The following is a 25228-nucleotide window of genomic DNA, read 5'->3' as shown; positions in this document are numbered from 1 at the left end:
GTGAGTCTGAACAAAACATAAAACACTTTCTAAAGAAAACCAATCAATAAGGAAGTAGATGCTGTTGTCGAAATTTCGGACTTGTTGGTGTTTGCATCCGTTAGACCATCTTCAGGACGATGAAATAAACTGTTGTATGACCCTTATGAGCATTCCATGGGGAATGTCTAATCATGACTGAATCTGTTTATAGGTAAAATCTTCCTGGTCAAATACACCGAAAAAATAAGCTATTGAAGAGCTCTCAGGTTTAGTATGCTTCCAAACAAGCAAATGATGGTGCACAGCTCCTGTGACAGGCCTCTGTCCCTGCAGTCAACGTCCAATTGTGAGGTTCTTATGAAGTCCCCTATAAAAGTTTTGCTGGTACTTGTGTTTGCTGACGTCAAACGTAAAATTGAGCGCTACTCCTCTAACAAACCGCTGTAAATACAGTCGGCGTCTGTGGGAGCAAGTAAATGTGACCACTGCTACTTATGCTCGCAATAGTCAAACATAAGGTAAAACGCTGCTCCTCCAGCACGCCGCTATTGGTATTTCTTGTAGGCATATTTACCTGTCAATAGTTAACTTTCCCAAGCCTCCAAGGGTTAATTGGGTTTCCCACTTTCTCTTTCTGCATAGGAATGTATAACATTTGTGATCGGGTTGTAGGAAGTCTAGACGACGTGTCCTGAAAACATATATTGTGCCCTTGCTCTGCAAAGAGATGATGACATTCGATGTCTGCAACCACAGAGACTGTCAGGGTCCTCGCCCTCCTCTCATGCCTTCCCACCTCTAATTTAGTGCAGGAGTAGGTGATTCAGGTGAGGAGAAGGGGTGACCTGACCTGAGAAAACACAAAAAAGGGTGTGCAGTAAGCAGAAGTCAGATACATTTCAGACACAAGTAAAGATAGTGTGCAAGCATTATCATTGTGCTACTGGTGCAACACACTGCACTGCGGTACTTCATCGCACTGCGATGGCACAGTTGGAGACTGGAGGGGAAGACATCATGCTGCGTTTGTTTACCATCATGGAGGGTCCAGGCTTGACTTGTTTTGGGCTCCCGGGACCAAAAGGATCCCAAGCTGAGCCAGAGCTAGCCATCTGGCTCATAGGCAAGTCTAAGCATTCTATTTCTATTACATGCCAAAGTGCAATGTCAAAATCACAATAAGGGCACAACTCTGGCCCTCTCGCAGGGGCGTAATACAGGCCCCCTCAGCCCCTGCGGTGTGGGGGGGCCCCGCGCTCCAGGGGCCCCCTCACTCAGCCGATCCCGGCTGCAAGCAAGCCTCTTCATTCCCAGCCAGCCAGCCGAATACCTACACACAGTACGGGTGAAACGGGCAGAGAAGGAAAAGGACTCTGTCTTTTCCTTTGTGCCCAAAGAAGACAAAGACATTGTCTAGTTCCCCTGCCGCTGGCTGGCAGCTGCCCCCTGTCAGAAGTTGGCCTGATGTATGATGTCACTAGTTATAGTGTACACCTTATATCAGTCCAAATACCCTTATGGTGATTGGTTGTAAAGTCAACCTTATAGACCAGCTATCCTAGTGGTAGCATGGACAAGAGCAGTCTTAGGCTAAACTCTGAATGGCATGTGAAGCCAGCTGTGATACCATATATAATCCCTTGAATACCAAATGAAAGGACACCACAACAGATATATATATAAAATAAAGTGTATTTATTCTAAGCAAACCCTCAGCACTCTTTATGAGATTAGAGGTAAGTACAACACAGTCTTATTAATGCATACAGTAAGTCACACAGGTAAGTAATACAGTTAGGCCCTAGGGGCCACGCAAACCATATACTAAGTAAGTGGTATAAGAACCACTGTCACGGAAATAGAATAGGCCTAGGCCTAGGGAATCGCTGGGGCTACACTACACTAGCGTTAGTTAGGAAGTGGGAGGCCCACGGGATTCGTGTGCAGAGTGGAAACACTCACGCGTAATGCGTAAAAGTCAATAGCAATATTACAGTTTAGAAATAGATAGATTTAGGACACTTCCGGAGTAGCTAGGAAGTTGAGACTTGAAAACTAGACACTAGGATAGTCACTATCCTGATGAGCACCGGAGTACCCAAGTTACCTAGCCCACAGGCTGCGGGTGCATAGGGGTGAAGATGCGTCGTTTTCGTCGTCGACTCCTATGGATGCCTGAAGAAAGATGCTGACAGGCAGTCAGGGGAGAGTGTCCGGTGGATCCCAAGGCTGGGATCAAGAAGAGAAGAAACCTGCAAGCAGAGGGGACAGAGTCAAGGTCACTAGCAAGTGACCACGTGGAACCAGGAAGGAACCAGGCGATGTCGTGAAGAGTTGCAGGTGAAGGTGAAGCTTGTCGCTGCAGCCAGGAGGACCAGGAGGCGTCGAGGACGACCAGGACCAGGAGGCGAGCTGTCCCACGAAGGCTCTTGCTGTCGGCGGCGTCGAAGTTGGACTAGGACTCACCAAGCCTTGGCAAGCGGAACCCACGAAGAACAAAGGACTTGCTTCTGGTGCAGACCAGGAAGGTCTGGGGTGCTTCTTCTTTGCAGAGAAGCAGGAGCCAGTCTGGAGGAGCCAAACCAGCGCAGAAGATTTCAGGGTGCGTCGTCACAGAGGCCACTAGCCAGCGGGCAAGCAACCGGACAGACGCGGCCAGCAGGAAAATGCTGAAGGGTCCCACGCAGGACTCGTGGAGTGTGGGGGGCTGATCTTCGGTGCAGATGGTGCTTGGGGTTGGGGCTTCTCAATCCCCGGTGCACAACTTCGAGGGTACCTCAGAAGCTGCGCTGTAAGTTACTAGCCACTTTTCCCAGGTAGCCGGTCCCACGTCGCTCGTCGCCTCCACGGATCTCAGCTCTGCTGCAGATGTGGATGAGGGTCGGAGAAGTCTGGAAGTCAAGGCTCTGGTCGGGCTCTGCAGTCGGTTCCTCGTAGAACGGTCGCAAAGCAAAGGGTGCCTGTTTGCACAGGGTAGCCACTCCTTGGCTACAAGGGAGATTCTTCAGTCTTCTTCTTTCGTCGAATGTCGAAGGTCCAGAGTTTCTGTTCAGTTTTGCAGGTTCAGGATAATCTAAAGTCTTGAGGCTCAACTCCCACTCTTATACTAATCTGGGGGGCTGGGGTACCTGCTAGGTCACGCCTTATGGGTGGGACCTGGGAGGGGGTGGTTACACCCACTTCCCTTTGTCCAGTTTCGCGCCAGAGCTGGGGCTGGAGTGCCCCAGCGCCGGTTTGAACTGGACTATGCAAGGAACACCTTGTGTGCCCCAGGCATGTCTCATTCCTTTCAGCCCACCCTGCCCCAATACACTAAAGGCTGTCTGGGGAGGTGCTAGCACCTCCCCAAGCAGGAAACCTATTGTCCAGTCCTCCCTGGCTGGGATCACTCCCAGCTGCAGGAGGTCAGACTTGTGTCGTGGCAGCAGCATCCATTTTGTGATGCTGAGGCTTTGGTCAGAGGTTACACAGCAAAGTAGGATTTTAACATGTCTCTCCCTCTAGAAGGGAGGAATAATATCCTCATCACCAGAAATGGTATGGGGGTATTATTCCAAAGTGTTAGACACCTTACACGACATGTTTTGATACAGCCCAACCATAGTTACCATAACCGTTTAAGATTATAAGGCACTTTAAGAGTATATGGTAGGCTATATCATAGAACAGCTATAAGGACATGGTTCCGAAAGCTGCAGACAGGCTCAGCTCATGCTAGAGCACCATCTCACATGTTACCAAGCACTCTGCCTCCAGGATTGTTAAGGCCTGCCATCGGAGTGACTGATAGGTACACATGTGTCTATATATAAGGGTAGATATAGGCATACTATATCTAAGCAAGGGGTGATTACACGACCTTGCCCCAGCTGAGTGATCAGCCAGTTGTGTCTGATTGGAAGGCCAGACCAGGGGTGGCATAATACATGCTGCAGCCCCTGGGAGGCCTAGGGTACACCTATGCCCTGGGTACCTAGGGTACTCTGTACAGGGTCCAATAAGGTGATCCTTACCAATTGGGAATGTACCTAGGGTACATGGAGTCCATTTTAAAGAGAGAGCAGACAGCCTGAGACCCTGAATGGCAGGATCTCAGGCCAACTAAGTCGAAAAACCAGCTAGACACTAGGCAAAAAGTTGGGGGTAACCATAGTCAGATATCCACCTTCCTACACAACCCCCCCCCCAAACAAAAGGAGATAAGGCTGGCCTTGACAAGGTAAGCCTCTATTGCCTGAGTGGCCATATAAGGAAGAACCAGCACTGGCATGGTTACCCCCTGTCTCATGGTCCACTAAGCAATCCCTCATCCTAAAGATATCATAGGGTCTCCACCATAGGGAATCTCTACCTTTGGTGTGTCTTTGCAAAGTAAAAGGCTGGTGTTGAGATGGAGTACTGAAGTGAGTGTCCCCAAAGTGAGGCCTCAGCTTCCTCCAATCATCCTCCACCATGGATGCCTTTCTTTCTCTAACTGAGTTGCACTGTGCTCTCAGGGTCAGCCTCTGGCTACCTAAAGCTGGAGGCTGGGTCCTTTTTGTGGGCTTACTGGAGGGACAGGTCAGGTTTGGGGCCCTAAGGTCCCATGTTTGCCTGTGCCCAACAGAATCCCTCTGGGGGAGGTCCCTAACTACCTGTGAAGGGGATCCCTCAGGAATGTTTTTACCCATCACCTGGCTAGGGCAACTAACCAGGCAATCCTCATTCTTTTGAAGGGGGGGTTCTTGTGGACAGGGGCCCTCTTGGGGTCCACTGGCCTCCCTGACCTCTGCAGCCCTGGGCTGACTGAGGCAGGGTAGAGAGAGGCAGGCTACCTGCACCAGACTGGGTCCCACCTTGGAAGGGGCCACTGACATCAGAGGCTCTGCCAGGCCAGGCCTGGCTACCTCTGGGGCAGTTCCTTCACAAGGGGTGAGGTCAGATCCCTGAGGAGGCTGACCTTTTCCTAATGTCTGGGGAGAGGGAGACTTTTCTTCCTCCCCACTACTCTCTGTTTGTGTGGAGTGATCCATAGTTTCAGGCTTCACTACACCTATATCAGTCTGAGTGTGGGCTGAGACCATTACAGCCTTGCCAACCTTTTCAGGAAGGCACTCAGTTTGTGTTTGAGCTGTGACTGTCACAGCTCTGCCAATCTCTACAGGGAAGTCTGTCTGTGCCTGGGCTGTGGCTACCACTGCCCTTCCAACCTTTTCAGGGAGGAAAGCTACTTGGACAGGGGTTGTGACTGGCACAACCCCACTACCCTTTTTGGAAAGGCCTACCATTTTAGAATGGGTGTCTTGTTCAACTCCAGCCCAAGCTGAGAGTTCTAAGTCATTCCCCAGCAAGCAGTCCACAGGCAAGGTTGGAGACACTGCCACCCTTTTAGGGCCAGTGACCCCTCCCCAGCTGAGACATACCTCTGCCATGGGATGACTGTTCTGTTTGCCATCAATGTTAGTTACCTGGTATTAGAAACCAGGCAAAAGCTGCTCAGAGGGAACTAGCCTATGGGCCACCATAGTGATGCTAGCTCCAGTGTCTCTGTAGGCCTCAGCTTTTCTACCATTGATGTAGGGTTCCTGTCTGTACCTACCCAAAGTGTTGGGACAGGCAGTGAAGTTGGCAAACCCCATGCCACCATCACAGACAAGAGTAGCTGCTGTAGGGGAATTGGCTAAGCCAGAGTCCCCCTGTGTTCCCCAAGAAAACCCAACCAAATTTTTGGGGGCACTCCCACCACCTGGGGGATTACCGCTGACAGTAATAGGTGGTGTGACAGGAATAGTTGGAGGAACAGTTTTGTTTTTAGCCTGTGGACAACTGCTGTCAGTTTTCCAATGCCCAGGTGTTTTACACACATGGCAGTAAGGCTTTTTAACTGTGGTAGAGGAGGGAGCTTGGGACCCACCACCCTGTGTGGAGTTTTGGGGCCCTGAGGAAGATTTCTCTTTTGCTTTATCCCCACCCTTCTCTTGAGGCTTGGTGGTATCTTTCTTTTGGTCACCACCCTGATTTTTAGGCCTAATCCTGGTCCTGACCCATTTATCTGCCCTCTTTCCCAATTCTTGGGGAGAGGTCAAATCTGAGTCTACCAGGTGTTGATGGAGAAGCTGGTTCTGACAATTATTAAGGATCTGCTCCCTCATAATCAAGTTGTACAATCCTGTATAGTCCTGCACCTTGCTGCCATTTAACCAACCTTCCAAAGCCTTAGTGGCACAATCCACAAAATCAGACCAGTCCTGTGTCTGTGTCTTCTGGGTGTCTCTGAACAACAACCTATATTGCTCAGTGGTTAAGCCAAACCCATCTATCAGAGCACTCTTCAGGACTTTGTAATTGTTTGCATCCTCATCACTGACTGTGAGGAGCTTGTCTCTACCTTTGTCAGAAAAGGAGAGCCACAAGATAGCTGCCCACTGACTTTGGGGTACCTGCTGTACTTTGCAGGCCCTCTCCAAAGCAGTCATCCATTTGTGGATGTCATCCCCATTCTGATATGGGGGGGACTATCTTGCTTAGGTTTCTATGGTCATAAGACCTATCCCTATCTCTAGGAATGTTGCTGCCACCAGTGGGTTCTGACCCACACAATTTTTGCTCTCTAGCCAGAGCAAGCTTCTCTTTGGCAAGGGCAATTTCTTCCCTCTGAATCCTCAGATTAGCTTCCCTCATTCTGGCTTTATGCTCCTTTCTCTCAGGTGAAGTCATTCCCCTGTGAGAGGAAGCATTAGAGATGCTAGAAACATGGGAGTGGATGGATTCCCTTGAAGGGGATCTGTCCCTCCTGCTTCTCTGTGAATGTCTACTTGTGGGTCTGTATGGGGGGACCCCATGCAAACTCCCATGTAAACTTAAGTTAGCCTGGCTAAGTCTCCTTACTTGGCTCTGGCTGTCTACCTCCCCATCTGAAGCCCCATCTGACTCCTCTGTGGTGGGTAGACCCTCCTCTGTGCCTAGGGCACCTGCCTGAGATGCCCTCTGAGCATCATACTCCTCTAGGAGTTGTCTTAACTGAAGGAGGGTAGGGTTTGCACCCTGTTTTATTCCTCTGGAGGTACACAACTGTCTCATCTCCTGGAATGTTAAGGTATCATATCTAGAGGGGATCTTTTGCAGACCTGATCCTCCTGAGAGAGCATCTACTTGATCTACTCTCAGAGACATGATCTAGTGAGGGTGTGGTGTGTGCACCTACCTACACTAGTTGTATCTACTAAACCTTTCTAGTAGTTGTAGTCAGGGTGTGTTACTCCCTTCAACCTACAACTACAAAGTCCAGTAGGACTTAAGTATAATAATCTATGTTATATGTACCTAGACAATATCTGTGTGATCTTTCAATTTAGTATCTCAAGATTACAATGGTATTACAACAGCAAGCTCAGATCCCAACCGCTGCTCACCAATGTGAGAAGTTGGCCTGATGTATGATGTCACTAGTTATAGTGTACACCTTATATCAGTCCAAATACCCTTATGGTGATTGGTTGTAAAGTCAACCTTATAGACCAGCTATCCTAGTGGTAGCATGGACAAGAGCAGTCTTAGGCTAAACTCTGAATGGCATGTGAAGCCAGCTGTGATACCATATATAATCCCTTGAATACCAAATGAAAGGACACCACAACAGATATATATATAAAATAAAGTGTATTTATTCTAAGCAAACCCTCAGCACTCTTTATGAGATTAGAGGTAAGTACAACACAGTCTTATTAATGCATACAGTAAGTCACACAGGTAAGTAATACAGTTAGGCCCTAGGGGCCACGCAAACCATATACTAAGTAAGTGGTATAAGAACCACTGTCACGGAAATAGAATAGGCCTAGGCCTAGGGAATCGCTGGGGCTACACTACACTAGCGTTAGTTAGGAAGTGGGAGGCCCACGGGATTCGTGTGCAGAGTGGAAACACTCACGCGTAATGCGTAAAAGTCAATAGCAATATTACAGTTTAGAAATAGATAGATTTAGGACACTTCCGGAGTAGCTAGGAAGTTGAGACTTGAAAACTAGACACTAGGATAGTCACTATCCTGATGAGCACCGGAGTACCCAAGTTACCTAGCCCACAGGCTGCGGGTGCATAGGGGTGAAGATGCGTCGTTTTCGTCGTCGACTCCTATGGATGCCTGAAGAAAGATGCTGACAGGCAGTCAGGGGAGAGTGTCCGGTGGATCCCAAGGCTGGGATCAAGAAGAGAAGAAACCTGCAAGCAGAGGGGACAGAGTCAAGGTCACTAGCCAGTGACCACGTGGAACCAGGAAGGAACCAGGCGATGTCGTGAAGAGTTGCAGGTGAAGGTGAAGCTTGTCGCTGCAGCCAGGAGGACCAGGAGGCGTCGAGGACGACCAGGACCAGGAGGCGAGCTGTCCCACGAAGGCTCTTGCTGTCGGCGGCGTCGAAGTTGGACTAGGACTCACCAAGCCTTGGCAAGCGGAACCCACGAAGAACAAAGGACTTGCTTCTGGTGCAGACCAGGAAGGTCTGGGGTGCTTCTTCTTTGCAGAGAAGCGGGAGCCAGTCTGGAGGAGCCAAACCAGCGCAGAAGATTTCAGGGTGCGTCGTCACAGAGGCCACTAGCCAGCGGGCAAGCAACCGGACAGACGCGGCCAGCAGGAAAATGCTGAAGGGCCCCACGCAGGACTCGTGGAGTGTGGGGGGCTGATCTTCGGTGCAGATGGTGCTTGGGGTTGGGGCTTCTCAATCCCCGGTGCACAACTTCGAGGGTACCTCAGAAGCTGCGCTGTAAGTTACTAGCCACTTTTCCCAGGTAGCCGGTCCCACGTCGCTCGTCGCCTCCACGGATCTCAGCTCTGCTGCAGATGTGGATGAGGGTCGGAGAAGTCTGGAAGTCAAGGCTCTGGTCGGGCTCTGCAGTCGGTTCCTCGTAGAACGGTCGCAAAGCAAAGGGTAGTCTCTTGATGGTGCCTGTTTGCACAGGGTAGCCACTCCTTGGCTACAAGGGAGATTCTTCAGTCTTCTTCTTTCGTCGAACGTCGAAGGTCCAGAGTTTCTGTTCAGTTTTGCAGGTTCAGGATAATCTAAAGTCTTGAGGCCCAACTCCCACTCTTATACTAATCTGGGGGGCTGGGGTACCTGCTAGGTCACGCCTTATGGGTGGGACCTGGGAGGGGGTGGTTACACCCACTTCCCTTTGTCCAGTTTCGCGCCAGAGCTGGGGCTGGAGTGCCCCAGCGCCGGTTTGAACTGGACTATGCAAGGAACACCTTGTGTGCCCCAGGCATGTCTCATTCCTTTCAGCCCACCCTGCCCCAATACACTAAAGGCTGTCTGGGGAGGTGCTAGCACCTCCCCAAGCAGGAAACCTATTGTCCAGTCCTCCCTGGCTGGGATCACTCCCAGCTGCAGGAGGTCAGACTTGTGTCGTGGCAGCAGCATCCATTTTGTGATGCTGAGGCTTTGGTCAGAGGTTACACAGCAAAGTAGGATTTTAACATGTCTCTCCCTCTAGAAGGGAGGAATAATATCCTCATCACCAGAAATGGTATGGGGGTATTATTCCAAAGTGTTAGACACCTTACACGACATGTTTTGATACAGCCCAACCATAGTTACCATAACCGTTTAAGATTATAAGGCACTTTAAGAGTATATGGTAGGCTATATCATAGAACAGCTATAGGGACATGGTTCCGAAAGCTGCAGACAGGCTCAGCTCATGCTAGAGCACCATCTCACATGTTACCAAGCACTCTGCCTCCAGGATTGTTAAGGCCTGCCATAGGAGTGACTGATAGGTACACATGTGTCTATATATAAGGGTAGATATAGGCATACTATATCTAAGCAAGGGGTGATTACACGACCTTGCCCCAGCTGAGTGATCAGCCAGTTGTGTCTGATTGGAAGGCCAGACCAGGGGTGGCATAATACATGCTGCAGCCCCTGGGAGGCCTAGGGTACACCTATGCCCTGGGTACCTAGGGTACTCTGTACAGGGTCCAATAAGCTGATCCTTACCAATTGGGAATGTACCTAGGGTACATGGAGTCCATTTTAAAGAGAGAGCAGACAGCCTGAGACCCTGAATGGCAGGATCTCAGGCCAACTAAGTCGAAAAACCAGCTAGACACTAGGCAAAAAGTTGGGGGTAACCATAGTCAGATATCCACCTTCCTACACCCCCCACCCCCATTTTGTTCTCCCTCTCTCTTCCCTCTCTTACTGTCGAGCTCCTCCTCATTTAGTAAAGCCGAGACTTCAAGAAACTCGTATTACCTTCTCTTTCCTCCATTCGTTTATTTGCTCCCCTGTGAGATGGATCCAAAAAAGACAAACACTTGCTGGATACGTCAGCTTTTTCCAACATTTTTCAATTGCTAAGTGCAGCCTCGGGGTGGAGAGAAATAAAACATTCAAAATATGAAAAATAACTTAATAACTAACTAAAGCAAGACAGAGTGGTTGCAAGGTGGCCAGATTGAGTTAATCACCCCTAAACACATTAGCGCCACTTTACAGTGTTTTCCAGTGAAGCGCTACTTTTGTTTTCTCCTAGCTCTTTGAACAACATTGTTTTTCCTGGGTGGGAAAGTGCACTATTCCTGGAGGTACTGAAATACCTGCTTGATGGGTGAATTGGAAAGCAAAATGCATACTGCGGCTCTGTATTCACAAACGTGGTCTTTTTAAACCACACTGCTTACGTTTTGTAAGGATATAAGCAATGGGCATTGAAACGGGTCCCTTCTGGACCCTGTAGTCATGGACTTAACTTTTCAGGCAAAAGCACTCACTAATTTCTGAATAATGAGTGTAAAAAGAAAAAGGTAACCATGTTGTTCCTAGTTACATTTCACATGCTTTACTTAATATTGCATTCTCTATGAGTGTTTGCTTTTTCTAGGATGTTGTTAATTTTTTTTTAGGCAGCATATTGCTCCTATTTAGTGTGTAATTTGAATTGAGTCGCATCCAGGTGTTTATAGCGGGTCAGTGCAGTGCAAGTTTCTTTCAGTGGGGCAGTATGGGGATGTATGACGTTACAACGCACACTATTACAACGCATGCACTTACAACGCATTTTTTACAACGCATAATCCATTACAACGCATGACATTACAACGCATGACACTACAACGCATTTTTAAAAAATACCTTTACAACGCACTACCATTACAACGCATACTACCTTTACAACGCATACCATTACAACGCATAATATTAAATTACATTTAAGGTAAGTATTAGATAGTATAGGGGTAAAAATTACTATTCTAACTCCAGGGGGTGCAACAGTAGGGTAAGTGTTGGATAGTGTAGGGGTAAAAATTACTATCCTAACTCCAGGGGGTGCAACAGTAGGGTAAGTGTTGGATAGTGTAGGGGTAAAAATTACTATTCTAACTCCAGAGGGTGCAACAGTAGGGTAAGTGTTGGATAGTGTAGGGGTAAAAATTACTATTCTAACTCCAGGGGGTGCAACAGTAGGGAAAGTGTTGGATAGTATAGGGGTAAAAATTACTATTCTAACTCCAGGGGGTGCATCAGTAGGGTAAGTGTTGGATAGTATAGGGGTAAAAATTACTATTCTAACTCCAGGGGGTGCATCAGTAGGGTAAGTGTTGGATAGTATAGGGGTAAAAATTACTATTCTAACTCCAGGGGGTGCATCAGTAGGGTAAGTGTTGGATAGTATAGGGGTAAAAATTACTATTCTAACTCCAGGGGGTGCATCAGTAGGGTAAGTGTTGGATAGTGTAGGGGTAAAAATTGCTATTCTAACTCCAGGGGGTGCAACAGTAGGGAAAGTGTTGGATAGTATAGGGGTAAAAATTACTATTCTAACTCCAGGGGGTGCAACAGTAGGGAAAGTGTTGGATAGTATAGGGGTAAAAATTACTATTCTAACTCCAGGGGGTGCATCAGTAGGGTAAGTGTTGGATAGTATAGGGGTAAAAATTACTATTCTAACTCCAGGGGGTGCATCAGTAGGGTAAGTGTTGGATAGTATAGGGGTAAAAATTACTATTCTAACTCCAGGGGGTGCATCAGTAGGGTAAGTGTTGGATAGTATAGGGGTAAAAATTACTATTCTAACTCCAGGGGGTGCATCAGTAGGGTAAGTGTTGGATAGTATAGGGGTAAAAATTACTATTCTAACTCCAGGGGGTGCATCAGTAGGGTAAGTGTTGGATAGTATAGTGTAATATTATGCGTTGTAATGGTATGCGTTGTAATGGTAGTATGCGTTGTAATGGAATGCGTTGTAAAGGTAGTTTTTAAAAATGCGTTGTAGTGTCATGCGTTGTAATATCATGCGTTGTAATGGATTATGCGTTGTAAAAAATGCGTTGTAATGGTAGTGCGTTGTAAAAGTTGCGTTGTAAAGGTTGTTCCCCGCAGTATGGTGTTCAGTGAAGGACAGGATGTGGCACTATGGTCAGAGCTGCTGAATTTGGAACTGGAGAACCAGGTTCAGCCTTCATGACCAGTCCACCAGACCACTCCCCCTGAGGGAGCACATCCCCATGCTAAACCTTAGAAGGCCCCACAAGATCTTAATATCCCTGGTATCTTAGCACCAGCAGGTGGACCCTAGCAGTGGCAAGTGTGGGTTTACCTTGAAGGCCTGTCCACCACAATTCATTCTGAAGTCCACCTCCAGTCTTGCAGGCAGGCCTATGAAGCAGCACACCATAGAGTGACAGTGACTCTGTCACTAAGGTCACAGGACCCTTGAGCAGGGTGGCTCTAGAGCAGTGTGACTGCACCAGGCACTGACTAGCCGCGGTCCGTGCAGGTAACAGCGGTGGGGCAGAGGGGCCGGGTAAGGGGGGATTTCGAAGGATGATGCAGAGGGAAAATTAAATAAATAATTAATGTTCCCTCTAAATCCCCCCTCACCCGAGCCCACAGCTGTTACCTGCATGGACCGCGGCTGGCGCTGACTTTAGGTGGGGGCGTCATGTTTGCAAGTATAAAATGGTTTTAAAAACACTTGCTGCCTCCTTCCTGGCCTCCAACAATTTTCTGCAACAATAAAAATGCCATGATAACTCCAGTGATTAATGTTCTTATTAGAGAGATGGTGTTTTGTCTAGTGGACGTTTTGACTCATGGAAACGAAGTGCAGATGGTTAATGTGCCTACTGCTAAGAACATGTACCATGCAGATCACAAAGTGCACATAATTTAAATAGGTCAGTGGGTTACTGCTTTTGTCAGAGAGACCCTATTGTTACTTGCAGTTAATAAGTTAAAACCCCAACATAGAACAGTGAGCTCTTAATCGTTGTGTAAGAGCTGCATGCAAACTGCAAGGTATAAATTAGAGCGTTATGGTTTTTTCCCCAGTCTTTGATTATCCTAATGTTGCAGAAAAATGGTTGATCTGGGTAGAAATCAATTCTGATTATTAAAGAGAACCACCAACCATGGCATTACGTTTTAAATTCTGAGTTTGTGTTTCTCCAGACCAATCACTATTAAACTATGCTGCCTACTAGTATGGTTGTTATGTGACTCCTCCACCTTGTAGTCCTTTGTTTTATGTAACATTTCCTATTCAGTGATTTACACACATAAGATTGATTGTCTCTGTGTAATATGTGTGATCTAAAATGCTCTGACACCCTACATTGGTATTAGTGGTGCTGTAAATTTTCTGATACTTTATTTTGTTGTGATTTTTACACATGCTAACAGTCTCTGCAAAGATTTTTCCTTATTAGTACCAGTGGAACATACAACTGCATCAGTGAGAAAAGTGACTAGTCAACCTTTGCAAAAGGCCCTTCACTTCACAGCAGCACAAGTCAAATTGTTTAGGAACTTTTGATCCGTTTCCGCTATAAACAATTTACTAGTTAAAAATCATCACATTATGCAGATGATGTATTATGTGGCAAATATGGCAGAGCCATAATTATGTGGGAAACAATTGCAAACTAGGATATTTTGCCATTCATGTTTTAACTGCTCTTCTGGAAAAAGGAAGAAGAAGTGCTGATGACAGAAACTCCATGGCTGGGAGACAAATGGCTTGCGATTACACTTTTAAGGATATTTGGGACATTCTGTTATTGGAAACATATCCCACTTTGTGAATGTATTTTAATGTCAATAACTCATATTAAACCTTAAGTAAACATGTGTATCCATTTGTTAAAATAAATAACGTAATACGCTGCAACTGGTCAGTGAAGTGGGAAACAAATACAAAAAATTGGGATATTTTGCACTTCCTGCCACACCTCTGACTCCACCCACTGATCCAATCTACAGGTTATTCCTGCCCTCTGATTCTCCGCCCACAGTTCCCCTACTTTTTTTTCCCCCACTTCGACCACTGGATATCACATAGTGATGGTGTGTGCCCTGAAATAAAATGCCGGCCTCACATGTTTACCTTGTGGGTTACATTAATAAATTCATGGGTAAATAAATGTATAAGAAAATCTGCCACTGAAGTTTCAGTATAATTGCTCTGAGGATGATATAATAAGCAGAAATCTGTTACAGCATTCTTACAAGTTCTTTGTTGTTAGAGAGCAAAACTGGCAGCATCTGCAAACGCCACGTCCATACTCTAAGTATGTACACCACACCCACAATGTTGCCGGGTAGTGGTACTTATATGTGCACTAGTTCCATGCAGTGTTACTGAGTGCAGTAAAACTGTACAGTATTAGCACATATGCAAATACACCATATGAGTGTCTACCAGAAGTCACGCTAGTGGGCATCTTGATCTGTACAACAACAGTTCAGGGACACAGGGGAGGGGGGGCTCTGTCTACATTTAGTCCATGCCACCCCAATTAGTGTCATGGAGGCAGAAGACTTCTCAATCATGGCGCCATTTTGTGTGTTGTTTTTTTTTACACTGAATGGCTTTCAGTGAAGGAAAGGCTGGTGGTTATCATGGCATGCTGGTGCTGTCTAGATTCATGCTGTGCATGGAGGACGCTCTGTGCAGTAGTGTGCTGGCATGCATGGTGGACGCATTGTGCAGCATTGTGCTGGCATGCATGGAGGACGCAATGTGCAGCAGTGGGCTGGCATGCATGGAGGATGCACTGTAGGCGCAACCTACATCAACGTGTGCCGGACAGAGTGCTTTATTTCCAGGGAGGTACAGAATTTGCAACTCTTTGTTGTGTGACCTGAAGTGTCCGGTGCATCTCATCGTATCACACACCAGACCTTGTACCTGGGCATGACCTCCCTGCACTTCCAGATCCACACCGCCCCCAACACCACCCTCAGAGGTACCCTCGTCTACAGACCCTCTGGACTCGAACGCAGTTCAGCGACTCCATCGCCGACTTCATCAGCACACACGCCCTCGCGATCTACGGACTACATCCTCCTCGGGGACATGAACTTCCACCTCGAGAACAACAACGAATCCAACTCTTCCACCCTGATCGACAACCTCGCCAATCTCGGACTCAGACAACTCGTCACAACACCCACCCACTCCGCCGGCCACACGCTGGACCTCATCTTCTCATCAAGCTCCCACGTCTTCTTCAACCACACCACCGAACTCCACTGGACCGACCATCTCTGCATCCACTTCACCTTCTGGAAACCCATCACACACCACCGCACCCAGCAGATGCCTCGCCGCTGCTGGAGCAAGGTCACCGAGGACCAGCTAACCACCGTCCTCGCCCAGAGCCCACCCGCAGACCCAACTGACCCCGACACCGCAGCCCGCAGCCTCAGACAATGGATCGATGACTGCGCCAACACCCTCGCCCCGCTCAAGAAGCCCTCCAACACCCACACCAGCAAGAGAGCCAGCTGGTTCACCGAAGACCTCCAGGCCCCCAAGCGAACCTGCTGAAAACTCGAAAAAAACTGGATCCGTGAACACCGGAAAGCTACACAGCCCACAAGAACACCACCCGCAGACACCACCACCTCATCAGATCCGCCAAAAGGACCTCCTTCAAAAACCGCCTAGACAACAACGCACACAACAGCAAAGAGCTCTTCAGCATCGTGAAGGAACTCTCCAACCCCAGCTCCAACACCAATGACATCCCACCGTCACAAGACCTGTGCAACTTGCTGGCCACCTTCTCCACCGCAAGATCGCTGACATCCATGACAGCTTCGACGCAGTCACCACCCTGGCAACACACCAGACCTTGTACCTGGGCATGACCCTGATTGACGTGTACCAGAAGGGGTGCTCCTCAGACCCCGTGGTTTCCCTGTGTTATTTCCCATTCATCGCTTGTACCTTCCTGGCACCATCACAGGCCTTATCACAGTGGACCAATTGCCCTCTTCCCACCTGACCTCTGCCTCCTACGACCTCTGACCCTGCTCGCAGGCAGGTCGCTCCCCACGCTGCTGCACGGCTCTGTCTGCCTTGCCAGTCTTGCCGCCTGGACCCGCATTGGTCCGTGACACTGGTACTCCCCTGCTATTATTGCTCTCTGTGCCTTAACTGCCTCTGACTCTGTACCATCTTGTTTTTCTGTTTTTGCTTCCCCTCTGTGCCCCATTGCTTCTGCGCATAACTTGTTTTCTTGTTGTTCTTGTTTTTCTCCCTCTGTGCCCATACTGTTGATTTTTGTACCTCTTGCCGCTCCCCACCCGTTTTCCCGCCGCTGCATCTCTGCGGCCCCGCCCCCCGCACTCTCATTCGCCGCCCCGCTCCCGCTTCCCAGCTGCTCCTCCCTCCCACAGCTCCTCATATGGAGGCCACGCAGCGGTGAAAGGAGCGACCTCTGACCCTGCTCGCAGGCAGGTCGCTCCCCACGCTGCTGCACGGCTCTGTCTGACTTGCCGGTCTTGCCGCCTGGACCCGCATTGGTCCGTGACAGTGGTACTCCTGTGCTATTATTGCTCTCTGTGCCTTAACTGCCTCTGACTCTGTACCATCTTGTTTTTCTGTTTTTGCTTCCCCTCTGTGCCCCATTGCTTCTGTGTATAACTTGTGTTCTTGTTCTTGTTTTTCTTCCTCTGTGCCCATACAGTTGATTTTTGTGCCTCTTGCCTCTCCCCGCCCGTTTTTCCGCCACTGCGTCCCTGCGGCCCCGCACTCTTATTCGCCACCCCGCTCCCGCCTCCCAGCTGCTCCTCCCTCCCACAGCTCCTCATATGGAGGCTGTGCAGCGGCTGCGCCGCAAGCACGCCGAAGGCGCGCCTAAGGCAAGCCCGTCTGCGCCCGTACTTGCCTGGACCGCGCCCAGCGCTAGGATCACTGGCCCCCGCAAGCGCCACATCACCCGCCTCCGCTACGACTCCAGCACCCTCCACGCACTCAACACCGGACGATCACGCACCTGCTTCCTGGCCGCCCCGAAGCACACCCAAGGACCCTTCTCCTGCCGGAACTGCAGCTTCACCAGCATCCGGCCCTCCAACCCACCAACTGAAGAACCCAACTTCCTCAGATGCATCCTGCTCAACACCTGCTCCGCCCGCAAACACACCGTCGAACTCTGGGACCTACTTGACACCAACACCCCAGACGTCGCCTTCCTGACGGAGACCTACCTGGCTGAACCCCTCCTCTGCACCCAACATCGCCATAGCCATCCTGGAAGGCTACAAGATCACCTACAAGGACCGCATCAATGGAGTAGGAGGAGGAATCGCCATCGTCCACAGAAACACTCTCAAAATCTCGACAGACACCAACGACACACTCAGCATTGCCGAACACCTGCACTTCCAGATCCACACCGACCCCAACACCACCCTCAGAGGTACCCTCGTCTACAGACCCTCTGGACTCGAACACAGTTCAGCGACTCCATCGCCGACTTCATCAGCACACACGCCCTCGCGATCTACGGACTACATCCTCCTCGGGGACATGAACTTCCACCTCGAGAACAACAACGAATCCAACTCTTCCACCCTGATCGACAACCTCGCCAATCTCGGACTCAGACAACTCGTCACAACACCCACCCACTCCGCCGGCCACACGCTGGACCTCATCTTCTCATCAAGCTCCCACGTCTTCTTCAACCACACCACCGAACTCCACTGGACCGACCATCTCTGCATCCACTTCACCTTCTGGAAACCCATCACACACCACCGCACCCAGCAGATGCCTCGCCGCTGCTGGAGCAAGGTCACCGAGGACCAGCTAACCACCGTCCTCGCCCAGAGCCCACCCGCAGACCCAACTGACCCCGACACCGCAGCCCGCAGCCTCAGACAATGGATCGATGACTGCGCCAACACCCTCGCCCCGCTCAAGAAGCCCTCCAACACCCACACCAGCAAGAGAGCCAGCTGGTTCACCGAAGACCTCCAGGCCCCCAAGCGAACCTGCTGAAAACTCGAAAAAAACTGGATCCGTGAACACCGGAAAGCTACACAGCCCACAAGAACACCACCCGCAGACACCACCACCTCATCAGATCCGCCAAAAGGACCTCCTTCAAAAACCGCCTAGACAACAACGCACACAACAGCAAAGAGCTCTTCAGCATCGTGAAGGAACTCTCCAACCCCAGCTCCAACACCAATCACATCCCACCGTCACAAGACCTGTGCAACTTGCTGGCCACCTTCTCCACCGCAAGATCGCTGACATCCATGACAGCTTCGACGCAGTCACCACCCTGGCAACGGCTGAGCCCCCGCTCCCACGACCACCACCCGCACCAACCGCCTGCTCACCTGGACCAACATCGACGACGACACCATCAAGATCATGAACACCATCCACTCCGGATCCCCGGAAGACCCCTACCCACACCACATCTTCAACAAAGCCAGTAGCACCATCGCTCTCCATCTACGGAAAACCATCAACATCTCCTTCAAGACAGCGACCTTCCCGGAGAACTGGAAGCACGCAGAGATCAACGCCTTACTCAAGAAACCCACGGCGGACCCAAGGACCTCAAAAACTTCCGACCCATCTCCCTGCTCCCGTTCCCGGTGAAGGTCATTGAAACGCCTCCACGACGCCGGAATCCAAGAGAAGGCCCTGGACTCGACCACCTCCTTCCTCTCCGGCAGAACTCAGAGCGTCCGCCTTCCGCTCCGAAGCCATCGAGATCATCTGCGGCGTACCCCAAGGCTCATCCCTCAGCCCTACATTGTTCAACGTCTACATGACACCACTCGCCCACGTCGCACAACGTCATGACCTCAACATCATCTCCTACGCCAACGACACCCAGCTGATTCTCTCCCTCACCAAAGACCCCCACACCACCAAAACCAACCTCCACGAAGGAATGAAGACCGTCGCCGACTGGGTGAGAAACAGCCGACTGAAGCTGAACTCAGACAAGACGGAGGTCCTCATCCTCGGATCCTCCCCCTTGGCCTGGGATGACTCCTGGTGGCCGACTGCACTAGGAGCACCCCCAACACCCACCGACCACACATGTAATCTAGGCCTCATCCTCGACTCCACCCTCTCCATGACGAAGCAGGTCAACGCCGTTTCCTCCTCCTGCTTCGCAGGATCTTCAAGTGGATCCTCACCGAAACTAGAAGGACGGTCACCGAGGCCCTCGTCAACAGTAGACTGGACTACGGCAATGCACTCTATGCAGGAGCCCCGGCCAAACTCCTGAAATGGCTCCAATGCATCCAGAACACCTCCGCACGCCTGATCCTCGACATCCCTCGCCGCAGCCACATCACACCCCACCTGAGAGACCTGCACTGGCTCCCCATCAACAAGAGGATAACCTTCAAACTCCTCACCCACGCACACAAGGCACTCCATGACACCGGACCAGCGTACCTCAACAGCCAACTCAGCCTCTACACCCCCACCCGCCAGCTCTGCTCCGCAGACCGCTCCCTCGCCACTGTCCCCCGCATCCGAAGAGTGACCGCCGGCGGAAGATCATTCTCCCACCTCGCCGCCAAGACATGGAACACCCTCCCCATCCGCATGCGGCAGACCGGAGACCTCCTTACCTTCAGGAGACTCCTCAAGAGCTGACTCTTCGAACAGTAGCAGCACCCCCCCTCCCCCAGCGCCTTGAGACCCTCACGGGTATGTAGTGCGCTTTATAAATGCCATGATTGATTGATTGATTGATTGATTGGCCCTCCCAGAGGTGTCTTGGTGCCTGGTAGGTGGGAGAGTAAGTGACTAGGCTAAAGGAACAATTCTGAGAAGGTTCAGAAGCAGGTCAAGACACTGAGTGACCCCCTTGTGCTTCTCAGAACTGGGCTGGTGTCAGAAGGCCTGGGCGGAGCCCTGTTTCTAACCAGTTATTGCAACAAAACTTGCTTCTGCTTTACAACCTATTGGTGAACTTCTCGAGTGTCGCCAAGACCCCTTTGTTTGCGTCTACCTCTTGTTTATTTAGACTACTTATGCCCACCTGCTTTCCAGGGACCCAGACTAATTGTGACCTTGACTGCATGTGGCCTAGTATCTGGAGGGAGGGGCTGGTGATCTTTCATCCAGGGTGTCGGGGACAGTGGGTTTAAATAGAAGGGTGGTGGGAGACTTGGAGCCATGGGGCCTTCAGTGTGTTATCCATTGACATGCTGGGTATTAGTGGCACCACATTAGGGTGTCGGTGTGTATGTGTACAAGAGTGACCGGTACAGACTGGGCTGGTACCTGTTGCATCGTGTAACGGTGCAGAGTGAGAGAGTGTGTGGGAGTGATAGTCTGTGGACCACCTGTGATTAACGATACTAAACGGCGGTGATGGTTCATATGTTGATTTCCTGCCAAAAGTACATACAGTTTACACTGGTTTTACCCGGGTGACCCCGGCCTGCGGTGCTGCTAAAAGTGTTATCATTCTTTGTACATACATATTACTGATGCCGTTGTACCCAAGGTGCACCCTTAAACTGTGTGATATTGCAGTAATAGGATTGTGGGGGTGGCCTTGAGACTGACAACATGTTGCACCAGATGCGTGTGCTGCGTGGGGTTTAGAATACAACTTTTTCTCATGTGCGCATATATTGAAATCCTATCAACACGATTGGGCCTAGTACTGCTAATAATATTGGCAAGTGTGATTTATGCCCATAAATACATGATATTCATGGTGCATTGATTAGTGTGTGTGCTGACTAAAAAAAATATTTGGTGTGATATCTCTCTTTTGTGACGTGCCGTGTATTTACTGTGGTGGCATGCTATGCCTTTGCTTTACACATTGCCTCTGTAATAATCCTGACTGCTCAGTGCCAAGCTACCCAAGGGTTAGCGTAGGTAGTACAGTTTGTGTAATAACCTGCACTTGACAGGAGCGGTGGATTCTGCCTGGGCGGGGGGTACCCCTTCAGCCCACCAGAAGGTGCTGGTTCCAGCAGTAGTCCCATTCAGAAGTTAACCAGGCTGTGATGCCAGCAGTTAACCCTGTGTTAGCCAATGGGGCTACTAACTTTCCTCAGCAAAACGACAACTTTTAGAGGTTTTGCAGCTAAGCCATAAATAAACCTATGTGTCTTGCTTATCAATATAACGCTCCCGGCCCTCGGTCTCTATAGGCCTTCCTTGGAGTAGACTTACACATACTGGTGGCTTTGCCATTAGGTGTACTGGTAAAGTTGAACTTGCAGTGAGACAGCAGTCTTTCCAGTCTCCAGGGGCATAACACAGACCCCCGCAGCCCCTGCGGTGCGGGGGGACCCCAACCTCCAGGGGGCCCCCTCAGCACTGCATTTCTGCCAGAGACCTCCAGATTGAGTCCGGAGGGGGCCCCTCCACGCACCCTGCAAGGGGGCCTCCTCAAGTTTCGTTACGCCACTGCCCTCTTGCACAGTATCAAAACACTTCTGACATAGGTGTAGGAGAGTAGGGTCTGCTTTCTATGTTCACCCCCACTTTTTGCTTTTGCTTTACTGGTTTTCGACTTAGATGTGGCTGTGGGCCTGCTAATCAGACCCACAGCCCTGCTGTTCTCTCTCTAAATTGATACTATGTACTTTAGGTGCATAACCCATTTGGATAGGATCACCTTATTGGCCCCTGTACAGTGTACCCTAGGTACCCAGGGCATAGGTGTACCCTAGGCCTACCAGGGGCTGCAGCATGTATTATGCCACCCCTGGCCTGGCCTTCCATTTTGACACAACTGGCTGATCACTCAGCTGGGGCAAGGTCGTGTAATCACCCCTTGCTTAGGTGTAGTATTCCTATACCTAACTTACATATAGACACATGTGTACCTATCAGCCACTCCTATGGCAGGCCTTAACAATCCTGGAGGCAGAGTGCTTGGTAACATGTGAGATGGTGCTCTAGCATGAGCTGAGCCTGTCTGCAGCTTTCGGAACCATGTCCTTATAGCTGTTCTATGATATAGCCTACCATATACTCTTAAAGTGCCTTATAATCTTAAACGGTTATGGTAACTATGGTTTGGCTTTATCGAAACATGTCGTGTAAGGTGTCTAACACTGCAGAATAATACCCCCATACCATTTCTGGACATGAGGATATTATTCCCCCCTTCTAGAGGGAAAGACATGTTAAAATCATACTTTACTGTTAGCCTCTGACCAAAAGCCTCAGCATCACAAAATGGATGCTGCTGCCATGACACAAGTCTGACCTCCTGGAGGCCAGGGAGGCCTGGACAATATGTTTCCTGCTTGGGGAGGTGCTAGCACCTCCCCAGACAGCCTTTAGTGTATTGGGGCAGGGTGGGCTGAAAGGAATGAGACATGCCTGGGGCACACAAGGTGTTCCTTGCATAGTCCAGTTCAAACCGGCGCTGGGGCACTCCAGCCCCAGCTCTGGCGCGAAACTGGACAAAGGGAAGTGGGTGTAACCACCCCCTCCCAGGTCCCACCCATAAGGCGTGACTTAGCAGGTATCCCAGCCCCCCAGATTGGTATAAGAGTGGGAGTTGGGCCTCAAGACTTTAGATTATCCTGAACCTGCAACTTGAACAGAAACTCTGGACCATCGACATTCGACGAAAGAAGAAGACTGAAGAATCTCCCTTGTGGCCAAGGAGTGGCTACCCTGTGCAAACAGGCACCATCAAGAGACTACCCTTTGCTTTGCTAAAGTTCTACGAGGGACCAACTGCAGAGCCCGACCAGAGCCTTGACTTCCAGACTTCTCCGACCCTGATCCACATCCACAGCAGAGCTGAGATCCGTGGAGGCGACGAGAGACGTGGGACCGGCTACTTGGGAAAAGTGGCTAGTATCTTCAAGCGCAGCTTCTGAGGCACCCTCGAAGTTGTGCACCGGGGATTGGGAAGCCCCAACCCCAAGCACCATCTGCACCGAAGACCAGCCCCCCACACTCCACGAGTCCTGCGTGGGGCCCTTCTGCATTTTCCTGCTTGCCGCGTCTGTCCGGTTGCTTGCCCGCTGGTTAGTGGCCTTTGTGACGACGCATCCCGTAATCTTCAGCGCTGGTTTGGCTCCTCCAGACTGGCTCCTGCTCCTTTGAAAAAGAGAAGCACCCCAGACCTTCCTGGTCTGCACCAGAAGCAAGTCCTCCGTTCTTCGTGGGTTCCGCTTGCCAAGGCTTGGTGAGTCCTAGTCCAACTTCGACGCCGCCGACAGCAAGAGCCTTCGTGGGACAGCTCGCCTCCTGGTCCTGGTCGTCCTCGACGTTCCCTGGTCCTCGTGGCTGCAGCGACAAGCTTCACCTTCACCTGCAATCTTCACGACATCGCCTGGTTCCTTCCTGGTTCCACGTGGTCACTGGCTAGTGACCTTGACTCTGTCCCTTCTGCTTGCAGGTCTCCTCTCTTCTTGATCCCAGCCTTGGGATCCACCGGACACTCTTCACTGACTGCCTGTCAGCAACTTTCCTTCAGGCATCCATAGAAGTCCACGACGAAACCCGACGCAAGTTCACACCTATGCACCCGCGGCCTGTGGGCTAGGTAACTTGGGTACTTCGGTGCTCACAAGGGTAGTGACTATCCTAGGGTCTAGTTTCCGAGTCTCGACTTTCTAGCTATACCAGAAGTGTCCTTAAACTGTTTATTTCTAAACTGTACTATTTCTATCGACTTTTACGCATTACGCGTGAGTGTTTCCACTCTGCACCTGAATCCCGTGGGCCTCCCACTTCCTAACCTTTGGTAGTATAGTGTAGCCCCAGCGATTCCCTAGGCCTAGGCCTATCCTATTTCCGTGACAGTGGTCCTTATACCACTTACTTAGTATATGGTTTGCGTGGCCCCTAGGGCCTAACTGTATTACTTACCTGTGTGACTTAATGTATGCATAAATAAGACTGTGTTGTACTTACCTCTAATCTCATAAAGAGTGCTGAGGGTTTCACTAGAATAAATACACTTTATTTTATATATATATCTGTTGTGGTGTCCTTTCATTTGGTATTCAAGGGATTATATATGGTATCACAGCTGGCTTCACATGCCATACAGAGTTTAGCCTAAGACTGCTCTTGTCCATGCTACCACTAGGATAGCTGGTCTATAAGGTTGACTTTACAACCAATCACCATAAGGGTATTTGGACTGATATAAGGTGTACACTAGAACTAGTGACATCATACATCAGGCCAACTTCTCACATTGGTGAGCAGCGGTTGGGATCTGAGCTTGCTGTTGTAATACCATTGTAATCTTGAGATACTAAATTGAAAGATCACACAGATATTGTCTAGGTACATATAACATAGATTATAATACTTAAGTCCTACTGGACTTAGTAGTTGTAGGTGGAAGGGAGTAACACACCCTGCCTACAACTACCAGAGAGGTTTAGTGGAAACAACTAGTGTAGGTAGGTGCACACACCACACCCTCACTAGATCATGTCTCTGGGAGGAGATCAAGTAGATGCTCTCTCAGGAGGGGCAGGTCTGCAGAAGACCTCCTCTAGATATGATACCCTAACTTTTCAGGAGATGAGACAATTGTGTACCTCCAGAGGAATAAAACAGGGTGCAAACCCTACCCTCCTTCAGCTAAGACAACTCCTAGAGGAGTATGATGCTCTTAAAGCCTCACAGGCAGGTACCCTAGGTACAAAGGAGGGTCTACCCACCACAGATGAGTCAGATGGGACTTCAGATGAAGAGGTAGACAGCCAGGGCCAAGTAGGAAGACTTAGCCAGGCTAACCTAAGCTTACATGGGAGTTTGCATGGGGTCCCCCCATACAGACCCCAAGTGGGCTTACACAGAGAAGCAGGAGGGGCAGATCCCCTTCAAGGGAATCCATCCACTCCCATGTCTCTAGCATCTCTAGTGTTTCCTCTCACAGGGGAATGACTTCCCCTGAGAGAAAGGAGCATGAAGCCAGAATGAGGGAAGCTAATCTGAGGATTCAGAGGGAAGAACTTGCCCTTGCCAAGGAGAAGCTTGC

The sequence above is a fragment of the Triturus cristatus genome, chromosome 7 (genome assembly GCF_964204655.1).
Source record: "Triturus cristatus chromosome 7, aTriCri1.1, whole genome shotgun sequence".
Lineage (NCBI taxonomy): Eukaryota > Metazoa > Chordata > Amphibia > Caudata > Salamandridae > Triturus > Triturus cristatus.
This window is presented reverse-complemented; position numbering follows the sequence as displayed.